Here is a 17559-nt window from a genome sequence, read left to right on the forward strand (position 1 = left end):
TAGTGGATCTTTCAATTTCTAGTATCTTCTCTTCATTAGGTGAAACATATCTACCATGAGAATTACCATTGGCAGGATATGGCCTAGAATCATTGTAATTGTTATTTTTAATGAAATTCACATCAACATATTCTTTTTGAGCAACCAATGACGCTAACGGAACATTATTATAATTAACATTAGGCCTACCACTCGCAAGCATAGACATAATAGCATCAATCTTATGACTCAAGGAAGAGGTTTCTTCGACAGAATTCACCTTCTTACCTTGTGGAGCTCTTTCCGTGTGCCATTCAGAGTAGTTGATCATCATATTATCAAGAAGCTTTGTTGCTTCACCAAGAGTGATGGACATAAAGGTACCTCCAGCAGCTGAATCCAATAAATTCCGTGAAGAAAAATTTAGTCCCGCATAGAAGGTTTGGATGATCATCCAAGTAGTCGATCCATGGGTTGGGCAATTTTTAACCAGAGATTTCATTCTTTCCCAAGCTTGAGCAACATGTTCAGTATCTAATTGTTTGAAATTCATTATGCTACTCCTCAAAGATATAATTTTAGCAGGGGGATAATATCTACCAATAAAAGCATCCTTGCATTTAGTCCATGAATCAATACTATTCTTAGGCGAGAGATAGCAACCAATCTTTAGCTCTTCCTCTTAATGAGAAAGGGAACAATTTTAGTTTAATAATATCACCATCTACATCTTTATATTTTTGCATTTCACACAATTCAACAAAATTATTAAGATGGGCAGCAGCATCATCAGAACTAACACCAGAAAATTGCTCTTTCATAACAAGATTAAGTAAAGCAGGTTTAATTTCAAAGAATTCTGCTGTAGTAGCAGGTGGAGCAATAGGTGTGCATAAGAAATCATTATTATTTGTAGTTGTGAAGTCACACAACTTAGTATTTTCAGCGTTGGCCATTTTAGCAACAGTAAATAAAGCAAACTAGATAAAGTAAATGCAAGTAAACTAATTTTTTTGTGTTTTTGATATAGCAAACAAGATAGCAAATAAAGTAAAACTAGCAACTAATTTTTTTGTATTTTGATTTAGTGCAGCAAACAAAGTAGTAAATAAAACTAAGCAAGACAAAAACAAAGTAAAGAGATTGAGAAGTGGAGACTCCCTTGCAGCGTGTCTTGATCTCCCCGGCAACGGCGCCGGAAAATGTGCTTGATGGCGTGTATTTCACACGTTCGTTGGGCAACCCCAAGAGGAAGGTATGATGCGCACGAGCAGCAAGTTTTCCCTCAGAAAGAAACCAAGGTTTATCGAACCAGGAGGAGCCAAGAAGCACGTTGAAGGTTGATGGCGGCGAGATGTAGTGCGGCGCAACACCAGGGATTCCGGCGCGAACGTGGAACCTGCACAACACAACCAAAATACTTTGTCCCAACGAAACAGTGAGGTTGTCAATCTCACCGGCTTGCTGTAACAAAGGATTAACCGTATTGTGTGGAAGATGATTGTTTGCAGAAAACAGTAGAAACAAGTATTGCAGCAGATTTGTATTTCAGTAAAGAGAATTGGACCGGGGTCCACAGTTCACTAGAGGTGTCTCTCCCATAAGACGAACAGCATGTTGGGTGAACAAATTACAGTTGGGCAATTGACAAATAAAGAGAGCATGACAATGCACATACATATCATGATGAGTATAGTGAGATTTAATTGGGCATTACGACAAAGTACATAGACCGCCATCCAACCGCATCTATGCCTAAAAAGTCCACCTTCGAGGTTATCATCCGAACCCCTCCCAGTATTAAGTTGCAAAGCAACAGACAATTGCATTAAGTATGGTGCGTAATGTAATCAACAACTACATCCTTAGACATAGCATCAATGTTTTATCCCTAGTGGCAACAGCGCAACACAACCTTAGAACTTTCTGTCACTGTCCCAGGTGTCAATGCAGGCATGAACCCACTATCGAGCATAAGTACTCCCTCTTGGAGTTAAAAGCATCTACTTGGCCAGAGCATCTACTAGTAACGGAGAGCATGCAAGATCATAAACAACACATAAGCATAACTTTGATAATCAACATAACAAGTATTCTCTATTCATCGGATCCCAACAAACGCAACATATAGAATTACGGATAGATGATCTTGATCATGATAGGCAGCTCACAAGATCCGACAATGATAGCACAATGGGGAGAAGACAACCATCTAGCTACTGCTATGGACCCATAGTCCAGGGGTAGACTACTCACACATCACACCGGAGGCGACCATGGCGGCGTAGAGTCCTCCGGGAGATGATTCCCCTCTCCGGCAGGGTGCCGGAGGCGATCTCCTGGATCCCCCGAGATGGGATCGGCGGCGGCGGCGTCTCCGGAAGGTTTTCCGTATCGTGGTTCTCGGTGCATCGGGGGTTTCGTCACGGAGGCTTTAAGTAGGCGAAAGGGCAAGTCGAGAGGCGGCACAGGGGGCCCAAACCACGGGCCGGCGCGGCCGGGGGTGGGGCCGCGCCGCCCTAGGGTTTGGCCACCCCGTGGCCCCTCTTCGTCTCATCTTCGGACTTCCGGAAGCTTCGTGGAAAAATAGGCCCCCGGGCGTTGATTTCGTCCAATTCCGAGAATATTTCCTTACTAGGATTTCTGAAACCAAAAACAGCAGAAAACAACGAATCGGCACTTCGGCATCTTGTTAATAGGTTAGTTCCAGAAAATGCACGAATATGACATAAAGTGTGCATAAAACATGTAGATAACATCAATAATGTGGCATGGAACACAAGAAATTATCGATACGTCGGAGACGTATCAGGACCTCTACCGCCTGCTCTTAGCCTCGACTCTTTCCCTTGTGTGGAAGAAGCACTACGGGTTGCCGATGAGTTTTGTGATCAATACCGTGCGCTGAGAAGGGAAGTGGAGATACTTCTTGAGGAGAACAACCGACTTCGCAGAATGCTGGAGTATTACTCAATTCCTATCACAAGGCCGCCACCGCCACTTTCAGATAACAATGAATCTCTTCGAGTCTTAGTGCAGAATTGCCAAACTGAGAAGCTGAAGCTGAAGGATATCCTTAAGGATCGCAGGAACGGACCATCACCATCATCACCGAAGGCGTAATTCATCATCGGTATTGGCATCCCCTTGGTTTGTTCCAAGCTTGGGGGAGTGCCGCGGTATCACATCATCACTATCTTTTATCTTTTTTACTTTCAAGTAGTGTCATATCATGAGTAGGGAAGTTATCATATAAGATGTGTTGCGGTATGGAAGTATCTCTCTTTAGTTGGTTATCTATGTATCCCTTGGTGTGAGTTATCGTTATAGAATATTAATGAGAAGTTTTATCATTTAAATATTGCACATCTTATTTTAGTTTGCAATCTCTATTATGTGATTGATCTTGTTGTTAGTATTGGCATCACTTTAGGAGCATTGAGTAAATCTATTTGGTTTTGGCAAACTTAGCATTGGTCAATAGCAACAACACTTTGAGTTTAAGAAGAATAGAAAAGAAATACATGTAGATATGTTAGTTCATTGTACTACTTTCTTGATTAATTATGACCTTGGTATTCTGAAGTTAAATTTTTTTGTGTTTACAAGTAAGATGCATGATTGTTTCTATCACATGTATATTTGTTTGTTTACCTCAACTCTTATGCTTGCTAATCAACCTTGCTAGCCAAAGACCTGTACCGAGAGGGAATACTTCTCGTTCATCCAAACCCTTTAAACCAAACCTATGCCACCAGTGTCCACCATAACTACCTATTATGTGGTATTTCCCTGCCATTCCAAGTAAATACTTCATGTGCTACCTTTAAACAATTCAAAACTTTATTACTCCTTATTTGTGTCAATGTTTTATAGCTCATGAGGAAGTATGTGGTGTTTATCTTTCAATATTGTTGGGCAACTTTCACCAATGGACTAGTGGCTTCATCCACTTATCCAATAACTTTGCAAAAAGAGTTGGCAATGGGGTTCCCGAGTCCCAAGTTAATTAACTTTTGTAATTTTACAAATAGACACTCCTCCATGGTATGTGATTGTTGGACGGCACCCGAGGATTCGGTTAGCCATGGCTTGAGAAGGCAAAGGTGGGGAGGAGTGTCATCTAAATAAAACTAAAATAAAAAGACGCTCCTTCATGGTATGAGATTGCTTGGCGTGCACCCGAGGATTCGGTTAGCCATGGTTTGTGAAAGCAAAGGTTGGAAGGAGTGTCAACCAAAAAGAAAACTTTATGGGAGCCGCTCTTTGAGAGTTTGTCTGGCAAGGGGGTTAGAGAACCCGCTACCAGTCGTTGACAACAACAAACACCTCTCAAAACTTTACTTTTATGCTCTCTATATGATTTTAAAACTTGAAAAGCTCTAGCACATGATTTAATCCCTGCTTCCCTCTGCGAAGGGCCTATCTTTTACTTTATGTTGAGTCGGTAAACCTATTTCCCTCCATCTTGAGCAAGCAATTGAGTTGTTGTGATCCAACCATCTATATTGTGATTTATTTAGTCATGCCTTTTATTCTTCCTTGTTTAGTACAAGTTTTATCTGATGAATATAGCTTTGAAGATTATCAATGATTATGAGGAGATTATTATGATTGAGTATGCAAGTTGTGCTATATAAGCTTTAATATAAGAGCTCCGCTGGATAGATAAGTACAATCTGTTAACTGTTCTCTGACCAAGAACGAAGTTTGCCATCACCAATTATGATTTCCCATGCACCTTTATTTGTGATCTCCTTTTACTTGTTTCAAGTTGAATCATATGAGGAAGTTGTTTATTAGAATGTCTTGTGTGAATGAATATGATGCTTCTTGCCGTATTTTATTTATCGACTCTTCACTCCATAAACATGTGGTCTTGTTTACCGAGTTCGGTTTCGCTTGGGGACAAGCGAAGTCTAAGCTTGGGGGGAGTTGATACGTCAATTTTGCATCACTATTTTATATCATAATTTACTGTTATTCATTGATATATTTCATATTTAGAGATGATACTTATGTTATTTCATCTATTTTGCATGTTTCATGATTATTGGAGAAGCGCGCACCGGAGTCAGGATTCTGCTGGAAAAAGCACCATCAGAATGCAATATTTCGGAAGATCAGCAATTGACGGAAATTATACGAAAAATCCTATTTTTCCAGAAGACGAAGGGAGACAGAAGGGGGAGCCGAGGAGGGCCGCCATGGGCCCACCTCATAGGCCGGCGCGGGCCCCGCCCGGCCGCGCCGCCTCGTGAGGAGGGGGCCCACAGCCCCCTCTGGCCGCCTCTCTTTCGCGTACTTCTTCGCCCCGAAAACCTAAGCTCCAGAGGATAGTCGCGAAGAGTCAAAGCCGCCTCTGCGGGGCGGAGAACACCAGAGAGAAAAGAGCTCTCCGGCGGGCAGGAATCCGCCGGGGAAATTCCCTCCCGGAGGGGGAAATCGACGCCGTCGTCACCGTCATCGAGCTGGACATCATCTCCATCACCATCGTCATCATCTCCATCATCATCACCGCCATCTCCACCGCTGCACCTCGTCACCGTTGTAACAATTCGGGTTGGATCTTGATTGTTTGATAGGGGAAACTCTCCCGGTGTTGATTTCTACTTGTTATTGATGCTATTGAGTGAAACCATTGAACCAAGGTTTATGTTCAGATTGTTATTCATCATCATATCACCTCTGATCATGTTCCATATGATGTCTCGTGAGTAGTTCGTTTAGTTCTTGAGGACATGGGTGAAGTCTAAATGTTAGTAGTGAATTATGGTTGAGTAATATTCAATGTTATGATATTTAAGTTGTGGTGTTATTCTTCTAGTGGTGTCATGTGAACGTCGACTACATGATACTTCACCTTTATGGGCCTAGGGGAGTACATCTTGTATTCGTTTGCTAATTGCGGGGTTGCCGGAGTGACAGAAACCTAAACCCCCGTTGGTATATCGATGCAGGAGGGATAGCAGGATCTCAGAGTTTAAGGCTGTGGTTAGATTTATCTTAATTACTTTCTTGTATTTGCGGATGCTTGCAAGGGGTATAATCACAAGTATGTATTAGTCCTAGGAAGGGCGGTGCATTAGCATAGGTTCACCCACACAACACTTATCAAAACAATGAAGATTAATCAGTCTGTATGAAGCGAAAGCACTAGACTAAATTCCCGTGTGTCCTCAAGAACGTTTGGTCATTATAAGTAAACAAACCGGCTTGTCCTTTGTGCTAAAAAGGATTGGGCCACTCGCTGCAGTTATTTCTCTCGCATTTTACTTACTCGTACTTTATTTATCTGCTACATCAAAACCCCCGAATACTTGTCTGTGAGCATTTACAGTGAATCCTTCATCGAAACTGCTTGTCAACACCTTCTGCTCCTCGTTGGGTTCGACACTCTTATTTATCGAAAGTACTACGATACACCCCCTATACTTGTGGGTCATCATTCCCTTCCGCAGTACCGCGAGGGAAATGGCGACCGCCGCGTCGCCTCCGTCCTCCATCGACTTCTTCTTCAAGCCCTTCACCATCAGGGTGAGCATGCGCATCTCAGGAGCCTATTATTGCATCCTAGTTCGCCTTGTAGCCCGCTGTCGCCGTCGCTCGCCGGAAAACGCCGTAGTTCATGGCCACCGGCAAGGTTCCGGTGACCATTTCTGGGCGGCGCCGCCACCATATTGTTCGCCTCAACGTCCTCTTTCCAACAAGCCCGCATATGGCCCCGCGGGAGACCGCAATCGCCGGCGATGATCTCATCTGGCCGCCGGCCAGAGGCCTCCTCTCCACTGTGGCGATTTTGACTTGGTCAAGTGCCACGTGGTGGATGAGGTGGACAGACCCCACCAGTCATAGACTGTGGGTGTAACCTGTCCCGGGTAGATTTAGTATTTTTAGTTCAAATTCAAATTCAATAACATCTGCAACTTCAAATGAATTTAGAAAATTCAATTTAAGTCAGAAAATTCTAAATGAGATATCAAAATTCTTAGAAAAGATAAATCTATCCAATAAAAATATAATATGAAATTTTTATTTATAATAAAAATTTAAGTATTTAATACTTATCATTTAAGCATTTTCTTTTATTCCTAATTCAATTAAAAATTCTATAATTAGGAAAAGATTATAAAATAAATATAAACCCAGTAAAGTAAATAAAGAAATCATTAAAACAAATTTTCTTTATTTGGAACTTATTAAATCTTCATTACTGGAATTTAAACCCTAATTAATAATTGCCCTAATTATTAATTATTTAAAAATAATAAAATGCCAAATTCAATATTATTTTTTTATTTCCAAGTTACTAATAACTTCAACTTTACCATGAAGTTATTAATCATAGAACCATAGGGTAAATAGCAAACCATAATTCCTTATGAAATGATGTTACAACCTTATCATTTCATGTGATTTCTAAAACCCTAATTCATTAGGAACCCTAGCTCCACTATTTTATGAATGAACCCTAAATGGTTTCCAAACCTAAACCCCAAGTTAACATGTGATCATGTTACTTCTATAGTAGTCATATAACCATAGTAGCAACTAAATATTTGCCATGACCACATCAAATGTAAAACCCTATCACTAGCAAATTAGTATTCCATGTATGCATACCATTCAACCAAGATGATCAAATAGGATCCACCAAGTCTGAACCCTAGTTCCTATCATCCCAATTATTATTAACCTTAAAAATCCATATTTAGTATCACACCATTGTGATAAACCCTAGTAGCAACCATACCAATTATTTAGCATTACATAACTATATTCCACTAAACCCTACTAGTGTTGGATACTTGTGAACTATCCTATTTAGGAACTAATTATTACTTACCTAAGGGATCCAATAGCAAAACCTTGTACCTATAAACCCTAATTGCAATACTTCTTTTTATTTAAAGTAGTATGTTCTTCAAAAGTTATTCTTTTGAAGTAAATAGAGAATCAGCATCAACCCTACTTATAGGGATCTATAAACCCTAGCCAGCTATCACCGGCAATGTATACCAACCTCGATAGCACCCATGTTTACTAAATTACCTAAGATGTACTACCAACCTTGTTAGGATCCATCTAATACTTACTCCAGAAACTAGATGAAACCATAGTCAACCATAGAACCCCACCAACCTAATTATCATACTTGTTCTTTATTTAAGAACATGTTCTTCAAAAGTTATTCTTTTGAGATATATAATAAATAATCATCAACCATGCACTATAGGACTTAAAATTGACAACTGCTCTTTACTTATTACACAACCACTATTCCTTGATGTGTATGATTGTTACTATGCATTTTACCACTTGCTTATGATTCTAAAACAACTCAAACCTGAATAAGAACCTTGTCCGTGAACCACTCTAAAAGTGCAACACACTTTGAACTAATCATTACAACTCACTAGTCCTAAATCATCGGGGTTAGGTCACGCTTAGAGCGATTGCATCTCATACTTATGCATTATTGCATCCTTGCCAATCTTTTAAACATCATCCTTACCGGACGATGATGCTATTTCAGAATTTGGAGTTATTGCGTATCGAAGACCTTGTCCGCATAATCTTGCGATCAAGAAAGGCAAGTTCATCGCTTGCTCATGTCATTTGAGTATTTTTACCAAATTACTTGCAAAGTACTATACTTATCACTCTTGCATAAAAATCAAAAATACTATTTTCATAACTATGAATATGACTATGTGGTGGGCAATGGAACCATGGTATGTGTTGATATGGTGGAGGTTCCATTGCACGGGCTTATATCCATCTAGGATTAAACAACAAATGTCGTCATGTGATTCTTGTGCCGTAAAACTCGTGTTAACCATAAGATCTGGAGTGGGGCGGACTAGTCAATTGTATTTCCACCTCTCGTACATCAACGGATGCGCTTACCGTAGCGGTTGTATCTTGCAGAGCAATTGGAGGGTGGGGAGCCCCTTCTAATTCCCCACGGTATTGCAAATTGCTTACCGTAGCGGTTGCTGCTTGCGGAACAACTGGAGGGTGGGAATCCCCTTCTAATTCCCCACGGTAATGTGGTCTATGATGGGTTGCAGCTACCGGCGAAGGAGTTTGGTTAACGAGTCCCAGACTGTCATCGTGGTCGGGGTCCACCCTAAAATGAGAATAATGGGACCGGCGAGGACCCAGGGTCGGGGCATGCAACAAAGGGTGGGTGTGCGAGGTAGCGGAGGAATATAATTGACTAGGACCTTATACCGGGCCTCACACCAAAGGAAGTGTGGACGGGTTGCGCGCCCGGTTGGCACCAAGGTTAAGATCTCTTATGGGTAAAGCAACACACCTCTGCAGAGTGTAACGAACTGTGACCCGTCACTCCCTGTTCCGGGATATGGAACTGCGAACGCTGCCGGAAAGGAACTCCATGAAGTTCTAGTCAACCGGTGAAGGCTGACGGACATAGTTCTTCTGAATAAAAGTAACCTTTTGAAGAAATGATTATGAAAACCTGCATTGGTATTAGACTTTCTGGTCTAATGCCGTAGCTAGTGCATTAAACACCTCTTTCCTATAATGAACTTGTTGAGCACGCTCGTACTCATCCCACTCTTAAATCCCCTGCTTAGATTTGGAGGCATCGAAGGAGGATCTACAGTGCAACTCGAAGGCCGAGGAGTCAACAACTACTTCAAGAGACAGAACCCTGTCAGAGGAGTCAGATACCACATCCAACCAGGAGAAAACCTAGATTAGCAATAGAAAGGAACTAGCTTCCTAAACTTAGCTCCTATTTAGCTAGAATCTATTCATAGCCTCTGTAGCTAGTTAAATACTCTACAAACAGAGTTCGTGTTAGGACTAGACTACGAGTCGTTCTTCTGGAGTTTATTTGCAGTTTTACCTCATTGTAAAGTATGAGGCTGTGATGATCTTTTGTAGCAGAGTCTGTGTGTAATTCTATAGACATGCCTTGGACCCGCATATGTTTCTGTTGTACCACTCTGAGCGATATAATACTAGTGGAACGGTGTTTCATTGGTGTTATATCAGACTTGCATACTACACCATGCAGTGGTATGCCGGGTCACCACAAACACCATTTATATATGAAGGGTAACATAAGTGTCCATGCAGTATCCAAGTTCCACCCATCTGTTTAATTATGAGATACAATGGTTGGTGATTAATTTAAGGCAAAGTAGGAAATGTATATCCATCGAGTACAAAACTATACTACATGATTATGCATTTCAGCAATCATGTCGAGTACAAAACAAAAAATGCCCATCGACATTTTAGCAAACAGATCGTGTACAAAACTCTGCCATGGCATTTCAGAAAATTAACGGATCGAGTGCAGAACTAACTCTATATGCCCACGCAAATGAACAAATTGATCGAGGACAAATCGAGCGAAAAACTATAAAGTGCCAATTAGTTCGAGCATACTGACGATTTTTTTAGCAGCATCAAGAAAATATAAATCGTTAGGCCGTCTTGCCCGATACATGATTGAGCTAGAGATACCAGCCCTACCGTGGATCAACTTGACCGTCGGTGCGTCTTGAGAAGAACGACGGGGAGGGGAAGCTTCCTTCTTCGCACGGACGGGACGGGGAGGGGAAGCTCTTCGCACGGACGGGGATAAGTTGTGTAGGGGTGGGTGGGGGGTCATGCGGCCGGGCCGCCGGGGTAATAATTAAGGTCGGTAGGTGGTGTTTAATGGAGTTGCGTGTGTAATTTGCCGTGCACAAGGTTGAGGAATAGGCGGTTCCCTTTGCCGCGCGCACAATTCAAACTATCCCGCCCATGTAGTTTAAATTCGCCCTATTTTCGTTAAATAGACATAAAGTCATGTGAGTGGGGGAAATTAGAAAAGTTGCTTGAAAAATAGTAAAACTCTGGAATTATCCTTTAAATATGCTCTACTTCGTGTGAAAATCGGGGTGTGGAGGCATGTTGAGCTGTTTTATTTGTACTTTCTTCATTAAAACTCCCATTTTATGCACTCGGATGGAAATAAATCATTTGTACATAAATTTTGACAACGCCATTTGCAAACATTAATTGTTTTACATGCCAAGATGCACCCATCCACCAAATATGGGGCAAAAGTTTATCACAATCTAGATATATATGTATAATTAGTGAGGGACCCCTTTTGATTTTTTGTAATTTCCACTAATTAGCTAGAGAGAAGGGGTCAATTAATTAGGCCATGTTAGGGGCTATGTGTTTTAGATTAGGGTTGTGTGGATTCAAATACAACTTCTTTATTTGTGTGCTATGATTAATCAAAACTAGATCGATCGACTGCGCACACATTATTAGAGGCACATGCCTTCGCGCACAAAGTGCATGTGTGTGTTGTTGGCCACCAACGAGAGAGCGGCGAGAGAGCGATTGAAATCCCCAAATTAAACACATATATAAGCATGCATGGTTAGGCCATGCATGCATATTAATTATATATATATATTATGAGGCAAATTAATTAAAGTGTGTTTTCATTTCAGCCCTTGTCAAAATTCAAGTTAATTAATTGAATTATCAGTACTTATTATATAATTAATGAATCCCAATAATGTCTATATATATGATTGATATAGGCCATATATTAATTGGGGTTAATCTAGGGTTTACTAGCTATATATATAACAAGGTTTTATTAGATCGGGTTATTAATTAGCTTGGGGTTATGTGTTTTAGCGAGGGTTTGATTAGCTAAGGTTATTTTTCTATATACGGTTTAGGGTTTAGGGTTAATGGCACATATATTTAATTAGAGGACCGCGAGGACCCCTGGCCTGCTTGATGCGCAATTAAGGGTCGTCGTTGGCCTATAGCTAGCTATATAGGGTTTTATGGTTTATTTAGAGGGTTTATGTGTTAGGGTTAATTATAACTTGTTGTGAATGAAATTACAACTTTTTTATTAGTGTGCTACACAATTAATCAAAACTCTAGCTAGATCGATCGAGGGTGCACAGACATGCACTATTAGAGGCACCCGCCTTTGCGCGTAAAGTGCAAGCACAATGTGTGTGGTTGCGCTGGCCACCAATCGATAAAGAGAGAGATAGAGATGAGAGATTATTGAAATCGCCAAGAATGTTCAAATATATATATATATATATATATATATATATATATATATATATATATGCATGCATGGTAGGCCATGCATGCATGCACAATAATTATATATATATTGTGAGGCAACTTAATCAAAGTGTGTGTTTTCATTCGAGAACTTGTCAATATATTCAAGTTAATTAATTTATCAGCGCTAATTATATAATTAATTAATTAATGAATCTCAGGGATGTTCGATCATACATGATCGATATAGGCCATATATATTAATTGGGGTTAATATAGGTTTTGCTAGCTAGCTATATAAATATATATATAGAGCAGGTTTTTATTAGATCGGGTTATAGCTAGTATAGTTTGGGGTTATGTGTTTTAATTAAGTAGCCAGGTTTGATTAGCTAGGACGGGCCGCTTAGTTATATATATATATGGTTTAGTTAGGGTTAATGTCGTACACTTAATTTAGAGGACCGCGAGGCCCCCTGACCTGCGTGATGTGCAATTAAGTGTCGTTTGGGGCCATATATATATATATATATATATATATATATATATATATATATATATATAGCTAGATCTAGGGTTTAGGGTTTATAGGGTTTAGGGATTAGGGTTCGGGTTTAGGGATTAGGGTCTATGGTCATTAGGGTTAGGGTTGTTAGGGATTAGGGTTAGCTAGGGGTTATGGTTTAGGGTTTAGGGTCTAGGGGTTATGTGTTTTAAGTATGGGTTAGGGTTAGGATTTAGGGTCTACGGTGTTTAGGGTGTTTAGGGTTTAGGGATTAGGGTTTTAGGGTTTTAGGGTTTAAGGTTTAGGGATCATCGATCGAGTGCGCACACACATTATATATTAGAGGCACCCGCGCCTTTTGCGCATAAAGTGCATGCGTATGTGTGTTTTTTTGGCCACAAATGATATATAGATCGAGAGAGAGAGATTGAAATCCCCAAGAATATGTTCAAATATATATTAAAATATATATATGCATGAATGCATGGTAGGCCATGCATGCACACTAATTATATATATATTGTGAGGCAACTTAATCAAATGTACGTGTTTTTTCATTCGAGAACTTGTCAAAATTCAAGTTAATTGATTTATCAGCGCTAATTAGTTGGTCGCCTGCTGGATGCGCAATTAAGTGTCGTTGGCCTATATATATATATATGTAGGGTTTAATTAATTAGGGTTTAGGGCTTAGGGTTAGCTACACCTAGGGGTTAGGGTTAGGGTTAATTAGGGTTTAGGGTCTAGGGTTTAGGGTTTAGTGTTTAGGGTTTAGTGTTTAGTGTTTAGGGTTTAGGGTTTAGGGTTTAGTGTTTAGAGTTTAGGGTTTAGTGTTTAGGGTTTAGGGTTTAGTGTTTAGGGTGTTTAGGGTTTTTAGGGATTAGGGTTTTAGGGTTTTATGGTTTAAGGTTTAGGGATCATCGATCGAGTGCGCACACACATTATTAGAGGCACCCGCGCAATTAAATGTCGTTGGCCTATATATGTAGGGTTTAATTAAGGTTTAGGGTTTAGGGTTAGCTAGGGGTTAGGGTTTAGGGTTTAGGGTTTAGGGTTTAGGGTTTAGTGTTTAGGGTTTAGGGTTTAGGGTTTAGTGTTTAGGGTTTAGGGATTAGGGTTAGTGTTTAGGGTTTAGGCGGGTCTAGGGTTTAGGGTTTAGTGTTTAGGGTGTTTGGGGTGTACGTTTAGGGTTTAATTAGGGATTAGGGTTTTAGGGTTTAGGGTTTAGGGATCATCGATCGAGTGCACACACACATTATTAGAGGCACCCGCGCCTTTGCGCATAAAGTGCATGCGTATATAATTGTGTTTTTTGGCCACCAACGATATATAGATCGAGAGAGAGATTGAAATATATATATATATATCCCCAAGAATATGTTCAAATATATATTTAAATATATGCACGAATGATATGCAAGGTATGCCATGCGCGCATGCACACTAATTATATATATATATTATGAGGCAACTTAATCAAATGTGTTTTCATTCGAGAGAACTTGTCAAAATCAAGTTAATTAATTTATCAGCGCTAATTAGTTGGTCACCTGCTTGATGCGCAATTAAGTGTCGTTGGCCTATATATGTAGGGTTTAATTAGGGTTTAGGGTTTAGGGTTAGTGATACATCTCCAACGTATCTATAATTTCTTATGTTCCATGCTTGTTTTATGACAATACCTACATGTTTTATTCACACTTTATATCATTTATATGCATTTTCTGGGACTAACCTATTAACAAGATGCCGCAGTGCCAGTTCCCGTTTTCTGCTGTTTTTGATTTCAGAAAAGTTAGTTTACGGATATTCTCGGAATTGGACGAAACAAAAGCCCATGGCCTTATTTTCCACGGAATGTTCCAGAAGTCCGAAGGAGAGACGAAGAGGCGCCACGAGGCGGCCACACCATAGGGGGGCGCGGCCCCACCCCTGGCCACGCCGCCATATGGGGTGGGCCCCTCGAGCGTCCCCCGACTCTGCCCCTTCGCCTATATAATCTTCCCGACGCGAAAACCCTAGTACCGAGAGCCACGATACGAGAATAGTTCCAGAGACGCCGCCGCCGTCAACCCTACATCGGGGGGTTCAGAAGATCGCCTCCGGCACCCTGCCGGAGAGGGGAATCATCACCGGAGGGCTCTACATCACCATGCCCGCCTCCGGACTGATGCGTGAGTAGTTCATCCTTGGACTACGGGTCCGTAGCAGTAGCTAGATGGTTGTCTTCTCCTCTTGTGCCATCATGTTTTATCTTGTGAGCTGCTATCATGATCAAGATCATCTATTTGTAATGCTACATGTTGTGTTTGTTGGGATCCGATGAATATGGAATACTATGTCAAGTTGATTATTGATCTATCATATATGTTATTTATGTTCTTGCATGCTCTCCGTTGCTAGTAGAGGCTCGGCCAAGTTGATACTTGTGACTCCAAGAGGGAGTATTTATGCTAGATAGTGGGTTCATGTCTCCATTGAATGCGGGGAGTGACAGCAACCCCTAAGGTTGTGGATGTGTTGTTGCCACTAGGGACAAAACATCAATGCTTTGTCTAAGGATATTTGTATTGTTTACATTACGCACAGTACTTAATGCAATTGTCTGTTGTTTGCAACTTAATACTGGAAGGGTGCGGATGCTAACCTGAAGGTGGAATTTTTGGGCACAGATGCATGCTAGATGGCGGTCTATGTTCTTTGTCGTAATGCCCTAAGTAAATCTGATAGTAGTCATCATGATATGTATATGCTTCTCTATTTGTCAATCGCCCAACTGTAATTTGTTCACCCAACATGCTATTTATCTTATTGGAGAGACACCACTAGTGAACTGTGGACCCCGGTCCATTCTTTTACATCTAAAATACAACCTACTACAATCATTGTTCTCTTTTGTTTTCTGCAAGCAAACATAATTCTCCACACCATACGTTTAATCCTTTGTTTTCAGCAAGCCGGTGAGATTGAAAACCTCACTGTTAAGTTGGGGCAAAGTAGTTTGATTGTGTTGTGCAGGTTCCACGTTGGCGCCGGAATCACTGGTGTTGCGCCGCACTACACTCCTTCACCAACAACCTACACGTGGCCTTCACCTCCTACTGGTTCGATAACCTTGGTTTCTTACTGAGGGAAAACTCGCTGCTGTGCTCATCATACCTTCCTCTTGGGGTTCCCAACGGACGTGTGCTTTACCGTCACAAGCAGCTACTTTTTTGGCGCTGTTACACCCCAGGGATTTCTAACTCCCTACACGCCAGCAGTTAGCTAGCTAGGGGTTAGGGTTAGGGTTAATCAGGGTTTAGGGTCTAGGGTTCAGGGTTTAGTGTTTAGGGTTTAGGGTTTAGGGTTTAGTGTTTAGGGTTTAGGGTTTAGGGTTTAGTGTTTAGGGTTTAGGGTTTAGTGATTAGGGTTTAGGGTTTAGTGTTTAGGGTGTTTAGGGTGTTTAGGGATTAGGGATTAGGGTTTTAGGGTTTTATGGTTTAAGGTTTAGGGATCATCGATCGAGTGCGCACACACATTATTAGAGGCACCCGCGCAATTAAATGTCGTTGGCCTATATATGTAGGGTTTAATTAGGGTTTAGGGTTTAGGGTTAGCTAGGGGTTAGGGTTAGGGTTTAGGGTTTAGGGTTTAGGGTTTGGGGTTTAGGGTTTAGTGTTTAGGGTTTAGGGTTTAGGTTTTAGTGTTTAGGGTTTAGGGTTTATTAGGGTTTAGGGTTTAGTGTTTAGGGTTTAGGGTTTAGTGTTTAGGGTTAGGGTTTAGGGTTTAGTGTTTAGGGTTTAGGGTCTAGGGTTAGGGTTTAGGGTTTAGTGTTTAGTGTTTAGGGTTTAGGGTTTAGGGTTCAGTGTTTAGGGTTTAGGGTCGGTTTACTGTTTAGGGTGTACGTTTAGTGTTTAATTAGGGATTAGGGATTAGGGTTTTAGGGTTTAAGGTTTAGGGATCATCGATCGAGTGCACACACACATTATTAGAGGCACCCGCGCCTTTGCGCATAAAGTGCATGCGTATATAAGTGTGTTTTTTGGCCACCAACGATATATAGATCGAGAGAGAGAGATTGAAATATATATATATCCCCAAGAATATGTTCAAATATATATTGAAATATATGCACGAATGATATGCAAGGTATGTCATGCGCGCATGCACACTAATTATATATAGGGATTTCTATTTTCGTGCCCTCGGGTCCTTAGTTGTGCTCAGTTTTCCCCAGCTCCTTAGTTTTTCCTCAGTTTTACCCAAGCGTTTGTCTGAAACCATCACACGTGATGTAACGGCCGGTTGCCCGACGGTTGACCGTTATCTTCGACTAGTGGGGCCACGTAGAGCCCGCAAAGACACGTCGGACCATCCATCTTTGTTTGACCGTAAGCATCGCTCGTATCCCCGACCAAAACGCGAACGAGTGGGGCTTCGGTATATCAAATGACAAGTGGGGCCATGACGGCTGATACAAGGGGCAATACACGGGTAGGATTAGATTTTTAAACGGAGCTCTACGGCGATGGCACGGAGGAGGTGGCATGCGGGGTGCCGAGATGAGATCGACGTCCACAAAGAACCGCATGAGGCGAGACCAGACGCATTAGATAGATATGAACTAGACGCGTTTAACCATGCAAAGAAGAAAAGAAATGGTCGACGACATCGACGACCACCTCAAAACTTTGACTGACCGTGTCGGACACGAACGCGAGCAATGTAGAGAAAACTAGTGTCTCTCCTTTACGGCGTGTATAGGTGGGTGCTAGGAGAGTGTGGTGGCGAAGGGAAAGACCTCGCGGCGGTCCGTGGCGTCCAGCATAGCGGGTCGGCGTGGCCGTGCCCACGGCGGCGTGCATGCATGATCGGCATTGGCATCGGCATGTACGTTCGGCATTGGCCTCGGCGGTATCTTTGGTGTGTCGGTGATCGAATGAGGGGACGGGATTGAGGGTGCATCCCGACGTTGACCTAGCGGTGGCGGCGAGCATAGCCGTTTCGACCAT

This window comes from Lolium rigidum, chromosome 5, assembly GCF_022539505.1.
Source record: "Lolium rigidum isolate FL_2022 chromosome 5, APGP_CSIRO_Lrig_0.1, whole genome shotgun sequence".
Lineage (NCBI taxonomy): Eukaryota > Viridiplantae > Streptophyta > Magnoliopsida > Poales > Poaceae > Lolium > Lolium rigidum.